This window comes from Schistocerca nitens, chromosome 5 (assembly GCF_023898315.1).
Source record: "Schistocerca nitens isolate TAMUIC-IGC-003100 chromosome 5, iqSchNite1.1, whole genome shotgun sequence".
Classification (NCBI taxonomy): Eukaryota; Metazoa; Arthropoda; class Insecta; order Orthoptera; family Acrididae; genus Schistocerca; species Schistocerca nitens.
Window position 1 is genome coordinate 526,151,121 of NC_064618.1, and position 21,728 is coordinate 526,172,848.

Consider the following 21,728-nt stretch of genomic DNA (forward strand, 5'->3'; position numbering starts at 1 on the left):
AAAAATGTCCTAATACTAATCTTTGTGATATAAAGTAATTTTTAACAAGCATTTATTTCAATTTAAAGAAATTACTAATTTCTCCAATCCATGATCATTCCGATTGTTGCAAAAGAAAAATCAGTTGCTTCCCTTCATAAATGACAAATCTATCGGCCAGCATTGCACAGAGCTGTGTCGGAAAAATTTATTGCAAGAGCAGATATTTGGCGACTTTATTGAGGTAAGAATTTTTTCCTTTTTTTATTCTGAATGATCTTACAGGGTCGTGACGCAGCACTGCTGTCGTCCAAAATTTACCAGGTTACTGAATTTATTTTTTATTATGAGGTTCAAGAATTTTTTCTGTTTCGAGCTTACATTAAATGAGAAAAGAATTTTGTGGGTACATTAAATCTGAATGCATTTCTGTACGGAGATTATAAATAGAAACCAATTTTGTTCTGAGCTTACACAAAAATTAGAATCATATTCATTATTATTAATACACTCCTGGAAATGGAAAAAAGAACACATTGACACCGGTGTGTCAGACCCACCATACTTGCTCCGGACACTGCGAGAGGGCTTTACAAGCAATGATACACGCACGGCACAGCGGACACACCAGGAACCGCGGTGTTGGCCGTCGAATGGCGCTAGCTGCGCAGCATTTGTGCACCGCCGCCGTCAGTGTCAGCCAGTTTGCCGTGGCATACGGAGCTCCATCGCAGTCTTTAACACTGGTAGCATGCCGCGACAGCGTGGACGTGAACCGTATGTGCAGTTGACGGACTTTGAGCGAGGGCGTATAGTGGGCATGCGGGAGGCCGGGTGGACGTACCGCCGAATTGCTCAACACGTGGGGCGTGAGGTCTCCACAGTACATCGATGTTGTCGCCAGTGGTCGGCGGAAGGTGCACGTGCCCGTCGACCTGGGACCGGACCGCAGCGACGCACGGATGCACGCCAAGACCGTAGGATCCTACGCAGTGCCGTAGGGGACCGCACCGCCACTTCCCAGCAAATTATGGACACTGTTGCTCCTGGGGTATCGGCGAGGACCATTCGCAACCGTCTCCATGAAGCTGGGCTACGGTCCCGCACACCGTTAGGCCGTCTTCCGCTCACGCCCCAACATCGTGCAGCCCGCCTCCAGTGGTGTCGCGACAGGCGTGAATGGAGGGACGAATGGAGACGTGTCGTCTTCAGCGATGAGAGTCGCTTCTGCCTTGGTGTCAATGATGGTCGTATGCGTGTTTGGCGCCGTGCAGGTGAGCGCCACAATCAGGACTGCATACGACCGAGGCACACAGGGCCAACACCCGGCATCATGGTGTGGGGAGCGATCTCCTACACTGGCCGTACACCACTGGTGATCGTCGAGGGGACACTGAATAGTGCACGGTACATCCAAACCGTCATCGAACCCATCGTTCTACCATTCCTAGACCGGCAAGGGAACTTGCTGTTCCAACAGGACAATGCACGTCCGCATGTATCCCGTGCCACCCAACGTGCTCTAGAAGGTGTAAGTCAACTACCCTGGCCAGCAAGATCTCCGGATCTGTCCCCCATTGAGCATGTTTGGGACTGGATGAAGCGTCGTCTCACGCGGTCTGCACGTCCAGCACGAACGCTGGTCCAACTGAGGCGCCAGGTGGAAATGGCATGGCAAGCCGTTCCACAGGACTACATCCAGCATCTCTACGATCGTCTCCATGGGAGAATAGCAGCCTGCATTGCTGCGAAAGGTGGATATACACTGTACTAGTGCCGACATTGTGCATGCTCTGTTGCCTGTGTCTATGTGCCTGTGGTTCTGTCGGTGTGATCATGTGATGTATCTGATCCCAGGAATGTGTCAATAAAGTTTCCCCTTCCTGGGACAATGAATTCACGGTGTTCTTATTTCAATTTCCAGGAGTGTATTTATACCGGACTTGGTTCGCCACGTATTGAAGACACTCCTCAAACATCCGACCCAAATCGTGCAGTTTCCAAAATAATCGTGCAGGCCTCAGGGCCATCACAATCTGCCCTCGATCATACTCAGATAGATCGTGCGCCATCCCAATTCTACACACGGACAGCTCGCTCACTGATATTACTTGAACCGTGCGTGTGTCTGTGTAGCAGTACTTCCTCGCCAGGTGGCGCTGCTAACGCCTGGATGGGTTTGTATCGGTGCTCATATTGTTCGGCCTGATCACTGTAGGACATTTTAATTTTTGGCTAAGATAAATTCCTCAAAGAAGGACGATGTCCCGGACATAAGCTAATACAGTTCCAGGCCCCCGGTTCAGACCAAGGTTTTCGGGAAGCTTCTCTTGGATGTAAGACGTATGCAGGAACTGGTAAGCTCCTCCATTTACTTCCGATTGGAATTCCCCATTTGCCCCACTGTCACTTTGTCTGCTAATCTGGTGAACAGAACCGCATAAAAAAGAACAAGAAGACGAAGAATGTGTCGGGAGTGGAATTGGACCAGATACAACAAAAGGAGAAGCCGAGGTAGCCATGGCATTATTTAGGAGAAGAAAGGCAGTGATAAATGGATAGTAGACAGCGATAATATACCACGAGAGGTGCTGAAGGCTGTAGGAGACGATTTAATAATAACATTTTTCATAAACAAAACGTGTAGTCCAAGACACTGATTACAAGACTACAATATTAATTAAAGACAGTCATGGTCCCCATATGAAAGGAGCCAGTTACAAAGGAATGCAAAGATTTCAGACCGACACAGATGAACCAAAAGTTAATGACCATTACACACCGCGAGACTGAATACCACCTGGTGGCGTTGCGGCGATGCGATGCGGTAAGGAAGGTGGGAAAGTAAGTATAAGTAGAGCAGACGCGAATGGGGACTCATTCTAACAACGACACTGGCCGTAAATGCGGAAATCCACTGACAAAAGGCAGATTTTATGCCCCGGCACCAGCATCTCGAAAAAGTCGACGCTGATGGCTGATTATATGGTACTGTCGTGAGCATCTACGGAAATATCTTGAAGGACGGTGAAATCGCAAGTAGGTGTTGGATGTCCACCGGTCACCAAAAAAAAAAAAAAAAAAAAAAAATGGCAATGCTGGTGTAGGTACATGTGTTGCGGACATAGGTGGCACAGTGGTTAGCATACTACACTCGCATTTGGGAGAACGACGGTTCAAATCTGCGTCAGGCCATCCAGACTTTTCTGTGATCTCTCTAAATCATTCCAGGCAAATGGCGGTTTGGTTCCTTCGAAATGACACAGTCGACTTCCTTCCCCATCCCACACACGGTCCGAGCTTCATATTCATGACCTCGATGTCTACAGGACATTAAACACTAATGTTCATCCTTCCTTCCTTTCTATATGTGTTTCGGAGCACTTTGTTCAGTGCACATTCTTGATCATTGGTCTCCAGACAGTTGGCCCTTACGTGTTCCTTAATTCCGGATGTAACAGTTTCGAGATCATCGAGATTGCACCATGGATCAATCGAAACGTGTCGTCCGGTCGGATGAATCACGTTTCTTGTTACATCAGATCGAAGGTGTTGTCCGCATACGCCGTCTTCTAAGTGAGCGGCTGGTCGGAACTTGCGGAGCGTCACACGCCCAGGCCGGCGGAAGCAATATTATGCTAAGAGTGACGTTCATTTGGCTTCCATGGGATCTGTGGCACCATGACAGTTGTGAACTGCGTGAACACTATTACGGACCACTCCTCAAGATTGATGTCTTCCCCAATGGTGCTGGCATTTTCCAGCAGGCTAACTGTTCCTATCAAAGAAACCGAATCGTGCTGAGGTGGTGTAAAGAGCATGATAGGAACTCTCGTTGATGTTGTGGCAAACTGCGTAATCTGCGCTTATGGCTCTGAGCACTATGGGACTCAACTGCTGAGGTCATTAGTCCCCTAGAACTTAGAACTAGTTAAACCTAACTAACCTAAGGACATCACAAACATCCATGCCCGAGGCAGGATTCGAACCTGCGACCGTAGCGGTCTTGCGGTTCCAGACTGCAGCGCCTTTAACCGCACGGCCACTTCGGCCGGCAATCTGCGCTTAGACACCAAGTGCCGCTCACTTCCAGAAACCTGTGTATGAGGATGTTGATGATAGAAATTGGGTGAATAGAACCGAGAGTCTACAGCGAGCCAATCTCAAACAGACCTCTCTACACGTTGAAAGAAAAAAATAGTTCATCGTATCTGGTAACGTTACTTTAGTATATACAGGGTCCAGTCACATTAATGTGACCTCCACTTACGTTCGACCTCAACGTACAATAATCACTCATACACGGCATGTGGCAGCACTAGCAGTGGAGGGTACATAAGCGCGACCGAGGGATGTGAAAAGCAGAACAGTCGTTGTTGGAAGCGGAAACGGAGAGATTTTATCTGACGCCCAAAAGAGAATGATCATTGGCTTTCAGCACAAGCGTGGCAGTATTTCCGAAACGATTAAGTTCGTAAAATGTTCATGTTCCGTGGTTAAAGAATACCGTCCATGGCAAAATGACTCTATCCAAAACCGGGGCCGAGGCAACTGTGGTGCAACGTGGGCCGTAGATGACAAGGGTGAAGCATATCTGCAGAGACGTTCAGCAACTGACCGCCCAGATGAACCAGGAGCTACCAACAGTATCTCCTCAGCTGAGCTGCAGGCGGCCAGCTGCGTCGTTCTCTCCGGTATGGCTGAGATCGCAGTGACAACGCGTGTCTGTGATCTGGCGTCCGAATCTGCAGCCCTCGCCTATGGATGCCTCCAGCGTGTGTTGGAAGCCAAGACGCAGTAATGAACCATGGAGTAGCCCCCTGTCAGCTGGCTGGCTACGGACCCTGCGTCAGCCTTAGGAGGTCGAACCAGAGATCTGCCGTGGATTGGAACGCTGGCGCCCCATCTGCTGCTGCGTGTAGCTGGTGGTGTAACACGCCCAGCCGTCCAGGAGATCTGCCACATTTGAATGACTCTCGTTAGAAAACGGCACCTATTTATACTCAGCTGTGCGCCCCTGTTTTGCTAATGCGCCGCTCCGAGTCACGTACTCACCACACCTAGGTTACGCAAGTGGGCTCCTTCTGCCTGTAACTTGCGCCATGCAAGCCACTGAGTTCACTCTTCTCAGCGCTTCGACGGCTCTGTGGCCTCCATTCTACTTCGCAACCGCTGGTCAGCATAACTTACTGTCAACAGGCCCTCGCCTGGCATGAACTTGTGCGCTCAGAAATGTTGCACCGACTCTAACTTTCCTATCTTAAACTGTGGTGCCACTACAGCGGAGAGAGTTACTATTGAAATTTCGAGACAGCGCTTTTCAGGAGGACTCGGACAACATATTATTTCCCTCCATATACATCTCGCTTATTGACCACGAGGAGAAAATCTGAGTAATTAGAGCCAATACAGAGGTTTACCGACGATCATTCGTCCCATGCACTATTCGCAAGTGGAACTGGGTTGGATGGATCAGATAGTGGTACCAAAACTATCCTCCGCCACACACCATTAGGTGGCTTGCGGAGTACGACGTAGATGTACACGGAGGAGGGAGTGTTATGGTCTGGGGAATGTTTCCGTGGCCTGCCCTCTGTGGCATCGTCATTCTGGAAGGCACAACGGATCAACACACGTACGCATCTATCCTTGAGAACCATTTCCATCCCCATAAAGTGTGTTTTTCTTCGGCACAGTGGGATCTGCGAGCAGGATAATGTAGCGTGTCACACAGCTCGTAGTGTATGTGCGTGTTTCGAAGAGCATGTGGATGAGTTTACCATACTGCCCCTGATCACAAAACCCCTGGATTTATCCAGCGTCGAGAATATGTGAGATCACCTCGATCGGGCTGTTCGTGCAACCAATCCTCAATGAACGAACTTAGCGGAGGTGGCCATGGTACTCGAATCAGCATGGTACCTCATTCCTGTCGTTAACTTCCTGAACCTCACTGACACTCTTCCTGCACGCCTCATATAGGTCCGCTCTGCTAAAAAGGTAGTTATTCACGCTTTTGACGGGTGGTCACATTAAGGGGAGGTTTACCATCTTTGGCGCGGAAAAGCATGTTCTTTGAGATTTTCTTCTCGGGATGTGATATAGATAATAATGTCAAATTTTGTCAAAACCTTAATTGATATTTCCTCTACAAACTGGAATTTTTTCGGCCGGAAATGTCGAAGAGAAAAGGCGGAAATTCCGTCAGAACGAAACAAAATTTCGATGTAGACCTCCATGCGCGGTATGTTACAGGTCAGCCAGCTCGTCTGAAATCAAAACTGAGTATATAAGAGTCTTTAGGAGTTGTACCTCGCTTAAGGTATTTGGACCATAGGAAACAAAATGGCGGCCATTTGAAAAAAAAGGGTTCTTTTAATCGGTTTTTCGACTTCATCGGTCAAGTAAAAATATTTTAGTTGATGGATTGGAATAAAAGTGTTGCAACTCCTAGACAATTTAGTTAGCTTCGTCGGAAACAAAGAATCATGCCAATCGATTCAGTAGATTTGAAGTTACCATGCCGCGTGATTAAAAAAAACGTCATTTCGATAAAAAGGCGTTTGAAGTTTTGATACATATAAATGCAATATTACGCAACGTACGTTCAATCTGCTATTCCGTGTCCATAAACTAGTCCTTCCTTTGCCTCATAGAGGGCGTTCTGCTCGATCTGGGACATCCTGCGCTGCTCCAGAGCCGCTCGTACGGCCGGTGACAAGCGATTTTAGGCCGCTTGAATCCGGTGGTCGTCCGAATGCTTGGCGAACTGCGTCGAATAGAGTCTCAGGGTGACGTCCATCGTTGTCATGGTCTTCAGAATTGCTGAATACCCTTCGTTGAAGCTGCTCACTGCCAGGAAAGTCGCAATCTCCACAGTCTTCGCACCAAAATGCAAATGCTTGGGGGCTACCTTCCAAACACACACATTCAAACTTTCATTTGAATTTTGTGTGTTTCCTCCCAAGGACTGGTACAATAACTCGTCCTCCGAAAGAAAAAAAACTGGTGCGTGAAAAAGGCCGATTTCAGGCAGGTGCATTTTTTTTGTTCAACCGCGAATAACAAACATTTCCGTTCCGTATTCGGAAAAACCGTTTCAGGGGTGAATTCTAAATACTTTTATAGTTCCAAAAATGCAATTAAAAAAATCGATTTTTTGAACCTAAAGAAAGTAAACCTTTCCTTAAGAAGCTTGGACAGTGTATTTAACTAAGCACACACTGAAGAGCGACAACAGATTTAAGGGGTAAGATCTATTCACCATCAGTCGCACTCAACTATTTCTTACATAGAAACTACAATATATCATTCGTTTACCAGTCAATATAACCTAACGCGACTGCCAATGTAAATTTTATAATTTCCGTTGATGATACAAAACACACTCATGGCCTTGTCTGTCGTTTAAAATATTGCTTCGCCAAATGTTGCCTCTCTCCTTGTTTTTTTCTTTTTGGAAACGCCGCATATTAACCACTGAATGTATCAAACGTTTTTTCGTCTCTTTTACTGGTACCACAGAACATGCGTAGCTCTACTAACGCTCCGACATTTTTTATCTCCTCATCAGCTAAAAGTTATTGCTGTCAACGTTGTGAATGAATCTGACACTCATAAATCATTCATAAAATAGTCACCCGTTCGTAGTTCGCAGAACACAAGCCAAATGCAGATGGTAATATTCAAAAGTAGTGCGTGTTCTGTACATTGACCCGAAAGTTAACTGCCGTGGCGGTCGTTACGCGGCCAGCGGCGGACATCGGCAGTGGCGATAGCGCCGGCTGCGACCCGTTACCTGTTCACAATAGCACAATACATCTGTCCTCGCCACGCGGGTAATCAGCGGCTTGCGTTCGAACGCACCACTGAGCTTGTTAATAACGCTTCTGAATGCCGACAGGGAAATAATTCACAGCGCTGAATAGCAGGGTGCAGATAGGGGGCATAATGTCTGCGCCAGATCGCCAGAGACATTCCCCATACAAACGAATCCGCGGCGGCGAGCCAGTTATATACATTAAGGCTTCAAAAAGGTCCACTCGGCTGAAGTTTGCCATTTCCAAGTAGCCGATAAAGTTAAACGAGTCTCTCGCGCTCTCTCTCTCGCTCTCTCTCTCTCTCTCTCTCTCTCTGTGTGTGTGTGTGTGTGAGTGAGTGTCTGTCTGTCTGTCTGCAGCACTTGCAGTTTCCTAGGCGCCAGACAGTGTGAGGTGGCGCAGTGGTTAGATCACTGGACACGTATTCGGGAGGACGACGGTTCAAACCCGGGTCCGGCCATCCTGATTTGGATTTTCCGTGATTTCCCTAAATCGCTTCAGGCAAATGCCGGGATGGTTAATTTGAAAGGTCACAGCCGATTTTCTTTCCTAATCCGATGGAAACGATGACCTCGCTGTTTGGACCCCTGCCCAAAATCAAACAACCAGTCAACCTACTTAGCTACCGCAGTGAAGTAGAATAAGTAAAGATTTTCAAAAAGAGAATGACCGGATCGTAGAGACAGTGCTGTTTAGAAAAAGCCATAACGAATTTGCCATACCGTCACAAATCCTCAGCTAATGAGACTCTCGACTTTTTGTCAAACTAAAACGATGGCATTTTCGGAACTGGTAAGCAAGTACTTTGTCAGTAAATCATATTAGTAGTTGGTAAAAAAGGACACAACCCTTTGTTAATCTTAGACGTTTGTCTTGCTGTGAGAAATTGGATACTTCTGTTGATAAACACTTGTTCCGGAAAATAATGAACCATTTACTCTTTTTATCATCAACGGCTTTGCATCATTGGTAATACCGGTTCCCGTCAGCTCACCAAAGTTCAGCACTGTCGGACTTGACTAGCAATTGGATGGGTGACCCTTCGGTCTGCCAAGCGCTGTTGGCAACCAGGGTGCACTCAGCTCTTGTGAGGCAAATTGAGCAGCTACTTGACTGAGAAGTAGCACTGCGGTCTAGTAGACTGACAACGGGCGAGAGAGAAAGGTACTGATCACATGCCCCCTTCCATGTCAGCATTCAATGACGCCAACAGTCTGAGGATGACACTGCCATCGGTCAGTACTGTTGAGCCTTCCCAGGCCTCTTCGGACGGTGTTTTCTTAGTCTCTTTATTAAGACACCCACTCCACAACGAGGTACGTAATGTTAGAGGCTTCATCGTGAGGCACGAAAGGGCCTCAGAGTCTGCTGAGGTATGGATAACCTTGTACCTGACAACCTGCTGGTGGCCATGCGGTTAAAAGCGCTGCAGTCTGGAACCGCAAGACCGCTACGGTCGCAGATTCGAATCCTGCCTCGGGCATGGATGTTTGTGATGTCCTTAGGTTAGTTAGGTTTCACTAGTTCTAAGTTCTAGGGGACTAATGACCTCAGCCGTTGAGTCCCATAGTGCTCAGAGCCATTTTTGAACACCCTGCTGGGAGAATTCATTCATTGTTATTTTGCAACAAGTGTATACCCACATCTATATCTACACAGATACTCTGCAAGCTCCGTACGGTGCGTGGCGGAGGGTACCCTGTACCACTACTTGTCATTTCCTTTCCTGTTCCACTCGCAAATAGAGCAAGGGATAAACGACTTGCTATATGCCGCCGACCGCGGTGGCCGTGCGGTTCTGGCGCTGCAGTCCGGAACCGCGGGACTGCTACGGTCGCAGGTTCGAATCCTGCCTCGGGCATGGGTGTGTGTGATGTCCTTAGGTAAGTTAGGTTTAAGTAGTTCTAAGTTCTATGGGACTTATGACCTAAGATGTTGAGTCCCATAGTGCTCAGAGCCATTTGAACCATTTATCCTATTGTCAGGTGATGATATGTTTGTACGGTTCTCCTGTGTAAAAGATTTCTCGAACGTTAAATTTAAAACTTCGGATTTCATTTTGTTATCTTCAACTGCCACACCACACTGGTCAACAAGGGATTAAATGGAAGCCTTAGATTCGCTTAGCGATTTTACATACGACCAGAATTTCCTTGGGTTCTTTGCCAGATCTTTAGCTAAGGTGTGACTGTGGTAGTTGTATCCTTCGCGCATAGATCTTTTCACAGACGCACGAATCTCTGACAACCTTCGCTTGTCGTCATTTGTGCGTTCCCTTTTGAACCGAGAGTGCAACTGCCTCTGCTTCCTCAGCATCCTCCGAATTTCGTTATTAAACCATGGCGCGTCTTTTCCATTCTTCATCCGCTTACTAGACACATAACTCTCCAGAGCACAATTTACATAATGCTTAAACTTTTGCCCATAATTCTTCTACACCCATCTTACTGGAACGAAGTGATGTCAATTCACTCTCTAAGTGAGAAGCTAATAACTGCTTATCTACTCTGCCTAGCCTTCTTGACTGATTTATTAACTTTCGTTATCATAGTTGCTGTAATGACATCATGATTCGCTATTCCCCGTTCCTATACAAACATTGTCAATAAGATGCGGCCTATTTGTAGCTACAAGATCTAAGATATTTCCATTACTTGTGGGCTGTGTTCAAACGTATTTCACATGACTATCTGTCTGTACCCCCGCAATGAATCCATAGACATCCCAGTCTATACTCGGTAGGTTAAAGTCGCCTGCAACTACAATTGCATGACCTGGGTATTTACGCGCTATTGACGTAGACTTCCTACTAGAACTGTCACAGCATAATTTGATGGCCGCCAAAAAATCCAATAATTAACTTGGTTTCACCCACACCTGTTATACGGGACCAATTTCTTCCGACAAGATGAGATCTATACCTCGGCAGTTCTCGGAGCAACTCCGAACCTGGTGATGAAGCTTTGAGGGCTTCGAAATCGATAACTACCAATAAACAACTTTAAATGCAGCTGTGTGCATATGATAATAAAGAGAATAAATATTTCATTTTTCTCCAAAAAAAAACAAAGAATAGCTTACTGTAGTCGACATTTAACAATGGGAACATGACCCTTCATCAACAATTAATTGAGATACCTACGTAGGAAAACGCGGCAGCTCTTCGATGGTGGTGACATGTGTTATGGCCTCAGAGAGACAGCTAAAGCATTGAGTAAACATCACGCTGATCTGTGACTGGATCCTGGACTTCCTTAGAGATAGAACTCAGCACATTGCTCTTAAAGGAATACAATCGACCAATACAAAGGTAATTTCAGTACCGTTACTGTTTGCAATATATATAGTCAGAAGATTGTAGAGAACTGCAGGAGAAGATGCAGAGGATTTATTATTGCTGCGAGGGAGTAACATTTGCGCATTCATAGGATAAGAGATTCACAACTGTACAGTTTGCGAAAAATTACTGGAAACAGTAAATACCGTAAAATAACCACTGGCTACAACTGAAGTTCATCTGTTCACTGAGGCTCAGTGTGGGCTCTTATTATCATATGGCAGAGAAATTTGGACATATGCCAATGCGTTAATCAGGAATCGATTTACTGTGAAAAAATTAGTTCCAATTCTGGCTACCAGGTGCAGATCTGGCGCTGTCTCGTCGACGTTTCCGGTGCCCCTATTGAACAAACCGTGTAAGCGGCGGTTAATAATAAAATCAACTTTATGCCTTTCTCACTTGTTTGAAATTTCCTGTCCACGTCCCGTTCCTAATCCATTACATATGGAAACATTTCTGTACCTCTTTCTTGCATTCAAACCGCCAGATTTGCGCCTAGTCGCCAAAACCGGAACTAATTTCTTTCCAGCGTAAACCCCCACACTAGACCTCTGTGAGTAGCTACACTTTAATTACAACAGCCCGTAACGCAGCGAGCGACTTTAAATGGAGTGACCCTATAAAGCAAATAGCAGGAAAAGCATGTGTACATTCCAGAAAGGGTTTTAAGGAAATTCCATTGTTCTTCAGTCTGAGAACCTTAACGGAGTGCAGTAGTAGAAGAGACAGAGAAGAGCCAATGTAGAGTGGCGCGTTTCGTCAGGGGATCGTTTAGTCGACGCGAGAGAATTATGGAGATGCTCAGCAGACTCCAGTGGCAGAATAGTCATCAAAGTCTGGTGGCAGAGGATGCAACAGAGGCGTTGTGCATCATAGAGAAGTTAGCTACTGAAATTTCGAGAGCGTACGTTGCGTAAAGTGTCGACCAACACATGATTATACTTTCTGTATACACCTCACGCGAGAAACCACAGCGAGAAAAGTCGAGAAATTAGAGCTAATTTGGAGATCTGCTAATAATAATTCTTCCCACTTAATGGGGGATGAGATATTGGTTCCAAAAGTACCCTGCACAAAATTCCGTCAAGCTGCTTGCGAAGTGTAGATGTTTAAAAAACCTAAATTTTGCACAGCAGTATAGATGTAGAATTAAGTCCAATGCGCCAACACAGTTGAGGTCAGGAGAGCTGGGAGTCGGAGTGTTCCTCAATCTATGCTGATACAGTTTGGTGGTATTTAGTATGGAAGGGAAGAGGGGGGGGGGGGGGAGTTGGAGAGAGGAATAGATCCGTTGCCTTGTTGAAAGTCCAGGTCGTCTCCGGGGTGCTACAGACGAGAGAATAGGTGCACATGATCGGACAGTGGCCGACAAATGACAGTGTACGTACTTATCCCATGCAAACATTCACTGCATGAGGATACATCCATAATCCACTTGGCCAGCAAAATGAGTTGCAGACAGTTTTCTACGTTGTCATAGCCCGACGTCAGTTTGTTTGCATATACTACGAATCACATTAAGTGCCTCCTAAACGTGCACTTCACAGTGAGTGTGGTTCTGGATGCTATGGTTCCTCTCCAGTTGTTGTTGTGCAGCACTGAATTGGCGAGTGATTTGCTATGCTGTAATCCTCTTTTCCACTATTGCAGCCTGTAATGGTGTATTTGGCAGAACCTCTGTCTCAATATTTTGTTTCCAAAGAAGCGGACTTGATTGTGCCCACATCGATACACTCACGGTACAGCAATGACAATGTGGCAGGTGAGAAGCCAAGTGCCTATATGGCACCAAGTCCCACATGTTAGGCACTGTGGCATTGACTAAGCTTGGGGTTAACACTTGTAAGGTGGCAGAATAAATGAAGGTCCGATTCGCACCTTACCTGAGAGCTTTATACATCACAACAGGAAGGTGAATATGACAGCTAACTTAAATCGGTGGTAATGAGCAAATTTGCCTAGCAGAATGTAATGCAGGAAGGGATGACACTCAATCGATGGTAATTAACACACCGTTCCTATAATTCATGTTTGAGCTGAAGGTGAAACAAGCAGCGAGAGGCGTTTTAGTTTGGAATTCAAAGGGATGAGGGCAGAGGCAAGGCCGCGCTACAGGGGGTACCATGGAAACCACTGAAAGGGGTGTCCCAGGCGGAAAGTCAACGACTGATCAGGTGATTCAGATGAGGAGAGCGAGTATAACAGCCCATCTGAGGGAGGACAGGAAAGAAAGCTTTTAGAAAACTGTGTTTCGGAATTACAAATGGATACAAAACAAGATCAGTGACGCATTTTCGATCATGTGTTAAGCAAGTGGTGCACACGTGAGAGAGTCAATGTACGCATTTAGGCATCTGGAACGGGCACAAAATGTCCAATGGGCGGAAACAAGCTAGGAAGGAGAAAAGAGCCAAAGTTTCAAAGTAATTTAATGGTAGGGACCTTGCGATTGGTGGAGAGAGTTTCCACGAAATAAAAGGAACGCTTCTTTTGGTCGAAAAAAGCCGTGACGTTAAGAGCGAAAGAACCCAGTTGGGGAGACAGTTCGGCTATGAGTAAGACAAGACGAAAATTTTCGGGGACTCTTCATTGAAGTGGCGTCAGGTGCAGAACAGATCGCATAACGCTCTGTACGATGCAGAGGAGTAATTTGTCTGATCACTGCGTTCACAGCAGCTGATCCAGCTAAAAATTAGCTGTAGCATCGTTTAGCTCCAGCTATGGAGTAACAAACAAGCCAATTAGTTAATTGTTCTTGCAAGAACTGAGAGGGTATTATAATATGCACACTGCTCCAACCATATCCGTGTATATCGCCACATTCTAAGACTAGGGATGAGTACATGTTCTCTCGCATAACGAGAAACATAGGGAATGTTTCTGCTGGAAAATTCATCAAAGGTGTAACTAGTTGTATAGGAATTTCAGCGGAAGAGAGCGACCTAGCAGACGACAGCTCATCGCAGCTTAAGGTATATACCTTGTGCAGAGGCGTAAACGTGTTGGTTAACCAGCTTGCGTCCACAGTAAACTCGAGCGAACTTGGGTAATCTTTTGCTCAGTTTGTCACATAACTAACCATCCACCGTAGACTTGATTGTGATCCTAAAAATAGTACTGAACTTTGAACCGGAATCGGACGATTTTCGTAGTACTGACCAACATCATAATGTAAGTGTAGGAACATATTTGTAAAGAAACTTCTAGTTAAACTTTAATATTGTCATGTTTGGGAAAATTTAACCTTCTGAGAGTTAATATTTAATATTGTTGTGTTTAGGGCTATTTCACTTTTTTATGTTGACAATATGCGTTATCCTGACAACTGTTTTTTGTTGTCACATTGAAAACTGTGTAAAAGCGAGTATTTTTGTGCTAATACTGAGACATTAAACATGTCATTTCAACTTACACAATTGTCTTCAATCCTAGAATAAGTAAACAAAAAAAAATATTGTGCCTTACACACTCATTCAGTAAAGCGCCACTACTCCACAAATCCAACTTGTGGATTTCATGTATGTGATATGATGGCTTTGATGGCTGCAGTTGAGTCATGGTCTCTGAATCAGAACTTCACATCCGCTGTCAGGTTTTATACCCACGTACAATGTAAATATTTGTTAATAACAAAAAGTATTCGTAGTTCAGCATTTATTCTCTAAACGACTGATCGAAGTCGCATTCGACCATTATCAGGTATGCTGTTACCGTGCTTCCATCCTACATTTAGTTTGATTTTACAAAAATAAAAGCACTGTAGCTCTACAAATCTGCCACAACGTTAACGCTCTCGAAATGACACTTGGCACCTACAAATATATTTAAGGACACCACTGTCTCCTTCAGCTTAAGGGCTGTAATGCCATAAAACAAAATATAAAAACGTATATAATAAGGTAATGATAGTTTCCTGAAGACTAGCGATTTGTCGTTTTGCATTCATATTGAAATTCAAGAATTTTTATGTCCTATATCAAACCTGTTTAGTGGTTGCACCCATACTTAAGTTCATTATTATACCCTGGAACCTGGTTACCCCTTAGCAAAATAAAATTAATAAAATTTTTACAAAATTTAAAACGACTGGGAGTTTGTATGTAAAGGGTATCATCTCAAAGGAATTCCCACACTAATTCCAAATCAGCTCCTACATTTTGCGAGTACGTAATATTTTAGAAGTTTTGACGTACATAATATTTTATTTCTTAGAAATATTAATTCAAGTGATGCGGTTGGATTGCAATGTGTGTGAAAATTACATGTTTTGTCCTCCAGCATTTGCCAAATAAGAGGCCGAACCGGCGCTGATAGTTCATTACCGCTGTACCACGCGGATTCTCCGCAGCCCACAGGAGGGAGTTGTGTAGGTTCAAGGTACCACATCTCATAAAAGCTGTCTTATCTGTGAATAAGAGATTGACAGAAATCCCATCACTGTGGTGGTCTGTACGCCGAACGAGCGACAAAAACTGTCGCCGCAGAGGCAAATCCTTAGGTAAAAACGGCTGCACGAGTGTAATTGATACGGGCAGTGGCAGTTGTAGAGAGCGTTCCACGCGTTCATCTGGCTTACCCCAAGCTGGAGAGCCACCACCTGCTTGGTGTTGATACCGGGGTCACTGTAGAATATCTACGAAGTGGGTGCTCCGGTACCTCTCTTGGAACACATTTCCGTTCATACGTCCATATGACGCTCTTTCCTCTGCATCCTCTCGAGGTTCGTTTCCTGCAGTTCGTCTTCATTTATCAAAATAACCGTGTATGCTGTTGTATAACTCAATAAAATATACAAATAAATAAGAGTATCAAAACAATCGTACAAATATTATGAGGAGAGAGTCGTGCAGTATCGGCCGGATAAGTTTAGTGACTTTACAGTCTGTCGTGGTTAATCGGAATATTGATATTCTATTTTCTGACGTCAAGACATGTTACTTGAAAAGCACAGTATAATGATTTTTGTTTTTTATTTACGGTATTTAATTACACCGAAAGTAAGAGTGTTTAATATTTAAGGGCCTTGTAGAAAGTGTCTTGCAGAATCGTCCATTGTCTTTACTGTGATAATAACGGCTGTTAATCATACACTGAACTGATACTTATTGAATAATAATAGATCACATAAGCGTGGAAACTTATGGTTACTATTTCGGCTCAGTTCACCAATGTCTAGCTCACTGTTTTACAGATATCGCAGATAAAATACGAGATATTCTCCTAATTCACACACCCAACATGTGTCAAGGTTCAAGCACCCAGTCTTCTTCAAATGACTCCAAACACATAATGCACTTATCAGTCTCTTTTCTTGTCCCATTATTTCCAATAACTTCAAGTTTTCTTCGCTGCTTTGTAACTGGCTTTCCGTGGCTAGCCTTTGTGTGTTTCTTTTATTTTGGAACACTCGGCGTAAGTTCAGTTTTCTACAAGTCTCTTTCAGACTTTAATTTTTTCGCCTTCAATCATTTCTCTTCGGTGGTGACCTTTTCTTTTTTTTAATTTTTGAGAACACTTCAGTTGCCTCCCTCGCGGTAATTTTGTTAGACATAACCTTGTTCGCAGCCATTTTCATGCCCTCTTCATTCCGTTTTACTCTTACTTTTTTCTCATTTTTCGCCACTGCAACTTAAAAAGAAGTAACAAGATGAAAATAAAATTAAAAAATTTAAATTACTTCTGGACGATACTGAAAGACAACCGGGTGGCCGGTACTGCACAACAGCTTCAGTCTGAAACCGCACGACCGCTACAATCGGAGGTTCGAATCCTGCCTCGGTCGTGGATGTGTGTGATGTCCTTAGGTTAGTTACGTTTAAGTAGTTCTAAGTTCTATGGGACTGATGACCTCAGATGTTAAGTCCCATAGTGCTCAGAGCCATTTTTTTGTACTTCACAACAAACATGCAGTAGGATATAGTCATAATGTATGCTGTTTCATAGAAATTATCATGAAACGTTTGTTAGACGTCACTGCTTACATAGCGTAGATAACAGAAAAATAGCAACGAAATTAATCACTGACCTTAAAAACGTGCACCACAAGCCTCAAAATACAGGGTGATTCAAAAAGAATACCACAACTTTAGGAATTTAAAACTCTGCAACGACAAAAGGCAGAGCTAAGCACTATCTGTCGGCGAATTAAGGGAGCTATAAGGTTTCATTTAGTTGTACATTTGTTCGCTTGAGGCGCTGTTGAATAGGCGTCAGCGTCAGTTGATGCTAAGATGGCGACCGCTCAACAGAAAGCTTTTTGTGTTATTGAGTACGGCAGAAGTGAATCGACGACAGTTGTTCAGCGTGCATTTCGAACGAAGTATGGTGTTAAACCTCCTGATAGGTGGTGTGTTAAACGTTGTTATAAACAGTTTACAGAGAATGGGTGTTTGTGCAAAGGGAAAAGTTCTGGACGGCCGAGAACGAGTGATGAAAATGTAGCACGCATCCAGCAAGCATTTGTTCGCAGCCCAGGAAAATCGACTCGCAGAGCTAGCAGAGAGCTGCAAATTCCACAATCAACTGTATGGAGAGTCCTACGAAAAAGGTTAGTTATGAAACCTTATCGTCTGAAATTGGTTCAAGCACTGTCTGCAGCTGATAAGATTAAAAGAATCCATTTCTGTGATTTTATCCTTGCTCACATGGAAACAGATGAATCTTTCGTTTCAAAGATTGTGTTTAGTGATGAAGCAACTTTCCACACTAACGGGAAAGTCAACCGTCACAATGTCTGTATATGGGGCACTGAGAATCCGCGGGAAACAACTCAGTATGAATGTGACTCGCCTAAGGTGAACGTTTTCTGTGCCATTTCAGCCAATAAAGTTTTTGGTCGCTTTTTCTTCGAAGGTGCTACTGTAACTGGACTACAGTATCTGGAGATGTTACAGAATTGGCTGTTCCCTCAGCTCGAACAAGAAGCAGGATGGAGCGCCACCACATTGGCACTTATCTGTCCGTAACTACCTAAACGTCAACTACCCGAGGCGATGGATCGGCCGCCAGGCAGCCCGTGACAGAGCACTTCATCACTGGCCTCCAAGAAGCCCTGATCTTACCCCCTGCGATTTTTTCTTATGGGGGTATGTTAAGGATATGGTGTTTCGGCCACCTCTCCCAGCCACCATTGATGATTTGAAACGAGAAATAACAGCAGCTATCCAAACTGTTACGCCTGATATGCTACAGAGAGTGTGGAACGAGTTGGAGTATCGGGTTGATATTGCTCGGGTGTCTGGAGGGGGCCATATTGAACATCTCTGAACTTGTTTTTGAGTGAAAAAAAACCTTTTTAAATACTCTTTGTAATGATGTATAACAGAAGGTTATATTATGTTTCTGTCATTAAATACACATTTTTAAAGTTGTGGTATTCTTTTTGAATCACCCTGTATATTCCGTGTGCTAAGGACTACAGCGACACTATCAAGCTCTCAAACCAGACAAAGCACTAAAGACAGGAAGAAGATATCAGAGTCCAGTGAACATGGATGCACAAGCTTGCTTCTTCTTGCTGCTCACTTCTGCCACTTACAGGCGGAAAGGGTCAACAATAGTGGTCTGTGCTATAAGCCGGCCGATTCTGCACGACTCTCCTTTACAACAAAGGATGTAAAAAGTAAAACGGAGATCGACGAGTCAGCACGAAAAAGAATCAGATCGAACTGTGAGTAGATAGAATCAACGAAAGAACCAAGAGCACAAACAGCAAGCGATATACTGTCTCAATGAATCACCTTCCGACCCGACCCGCGAGGAAAGAGAGTTAGTGGTGGTCCTATCAGGATGACTTTCGTGTCAGGTACCTCTTTGTGCTGTTGATTAAGCTCGCAGCTGAAGAGCAGTCTTTCTCTCTCTGTGGGAGTCACAAGTCGTGCGCACTGTACATTGAGGAGCTATAGTGGAGTCGGTGAGAGGAATCCCCTGATACCTACAGTGAACTTAATGTGGCTGCTTTGCGCGTCTACCTTGACCAATAACGTAATGCGATTTTCTGTACGTATGTATGACAAACGTCTCAGTGTTGTCGCAGCTCTATAGACTATTGCTTTCGCCTGCAACCGTTTGCGCTTTGCCAATGGAAGTTGGCAATACATTTGAGTACATTGCTCGCAGCATCTGACCTAGACGGCTTAAAAGTTTGCGTAAAATGGAACCGATCACCGGCTAGAAATTGACATCGGAAAGCAAAAACTATCCACCACTCCAACAAAACTTTCCTAGACAGCGAGCCGCGCGGCGTAGCCATGCGGTCTATGGCGCCTTGCCACGGTTCGCGCGGCTCCCCCCTCCCCCTCCTCCCCCGTCGGAGGCTCGAGACCACCCCTTGGGCATGAGTGTGTGTGTTGTCCTTAGTGTAAGTTAGTTTAAGTAGGGTGTAATCCTAGGGACCGATGACCTCTGCAGTTTGGTCCCATAGTACTTACCACAAATTTCCAATTTCCTAGACAGCGTCAGTTTTCATTTATCCTGTTCTATATTTTCGAATACCGTACTCAAGCGAATGTAGTCCTGCGCTCTCAACACGAGTGTAATAATTTAGCGTCCGTTTCGTTAAGAGCCCATAAGCTACCATGACATACCCAACTTCAACATAAAATTTATATTTACAATATATGGACACGCTTAACATGCTTTTCTGATGAACCCCTTTCCTTCCCTCCTTTTTATACGTAGATTCCTTTTTACTGTGACGGCAACAAAATCTAGGAAGGTAAAAAGCGAGAAAAGATAAATTGTGGAAAGATTACATCACTCATTGTGGTCCAACCCAGGCTCTTCCGTCAAATGCAATTGCTTAAGTAACATGTCTAATTGTACAGTAGTTGATAAATGTTTGCTATATGTTGTCCTAATTATAAAAGTCAATCTTCAAGTTACTAGCAGATATCTAAAGAATTACATTTACCTCTACGGTGGTTCAGAGTTATATTACGACACTTCAAGCTCTTCCCGCGCTGAATTAAACAACCATGAGTTTCAAATCAAGTAGTTTTGGACAAATGAAGTGATAAAATTGTCGATTATATCCAGTCAGTTATAGAAATTTGTCAAATTAGGAAATTAAATCAATTTTATATATATATATATATATATATATATATATATATATATATATGAGACTATATTCTAAACACTGTAACTAGTCTTATCAATCTCTCCCTCGCCATGCTTGTGTTCTTATTTTCTTATTTCCTTGCACCATTCCTCTTCATCTGAACAAGCCCTCTGTTTTCAAGATGTCGACGTCGATGGGACGAAACTTACGCTGTACATTTTGATATATCAGTATAAATAACACGTGGCAGTTGCTTCATTATGATCTCAGATATGGGGAGATTCAGCTGCCGCTACCGATTCGTTTTATGCAACCCGCACAACGTCTGTATCTGGAATGGTATCCAGGCAAGAGATAGTTCCCTCTCAGAATTCTGGCAGACTGTTATCAAGCAGAATCACAATGTAAAAGCTACAAGTAAGGATTGGCCATGAGTAACAGAGTATTTTTATACCAAAATATACCTAACTTACGCAATACCTATCCAAGTGTCTATAATCCTTCATGTAATTAGCCGTGTAGTCACGTCTCAGTAAGTTTCTTCTGCTTATAGTACTTAATCGTTCGTAAATGCTTCAGACATTATATGTCAGAAAGTTGTTACTTCCACGCTTTCCATTTTGATATCTTCTGTGAATTTCGTTGTTTCCGATGGTGAAACAAATTTATAAGCTAACATTTCTGAATCATTTATGAAAGATTAAGTATTAAAACGGAATAAACTTACAGAGACATCCAAAACCTGTGTGACCACACCGCTAATTACACAAAGAAAGATTGGAGGTACTTGGAGAAGTATGGCAAAAGTAAGGTACACCATCTGAAGATTAGACTGAAAAGGTTTATGGAATAAATAAGTATTTCAAAACTAGTCCTTGCTGTTTTCTGTACTCGTATTTATATTAATGAAGTAGCTGCAAATAAAAGGAACTTATGAAAAAGATGTGATTTCAATCACTTGTAAGAAGTACCTGTGTTCCATAATAGCTGTGCGAATTGTATTATAGAACGCCAGTTTCAGGTTTTATCAACAATTTACCAAAGAGTGCCTTCTCTCGAAGCTTTCCTTGCCAAACCGAAAGGGAGCACAGAATAGCTTTAATACTAATCAAATTTTGTCATTTCTTACGCACAAAACTTCGAAAATGACTTGTTCATACGACTTTTTCAAGTGGTCATTCACAATGCGTTTCATTTAAATGAATAAACAAGAATACCGCGGTATAATAAGATTCTTTGTTTGGATAGGTTATCGCCAACAAAAATTAATGCAAAGTTGTTGAAGATTGTTTGTAATAAGCATACACATACAGTCGACTTTTCCTTTTTCCTTAACTTGTTTGAGAGAAGCATTCCAACATCATCGAGCAGATTGATTTAAGATTAATGTGAGAAAGATGTCGATTCTGTAAAAGCGATCTTCTGATCTAATGCATAGGGTCAGATAAAGAACCTGAATCGTTTTATTACAGCGATCCAAACTTTTACAGTTGGAAGTTTACTTACGTCTATTTATATTAATGCTGAG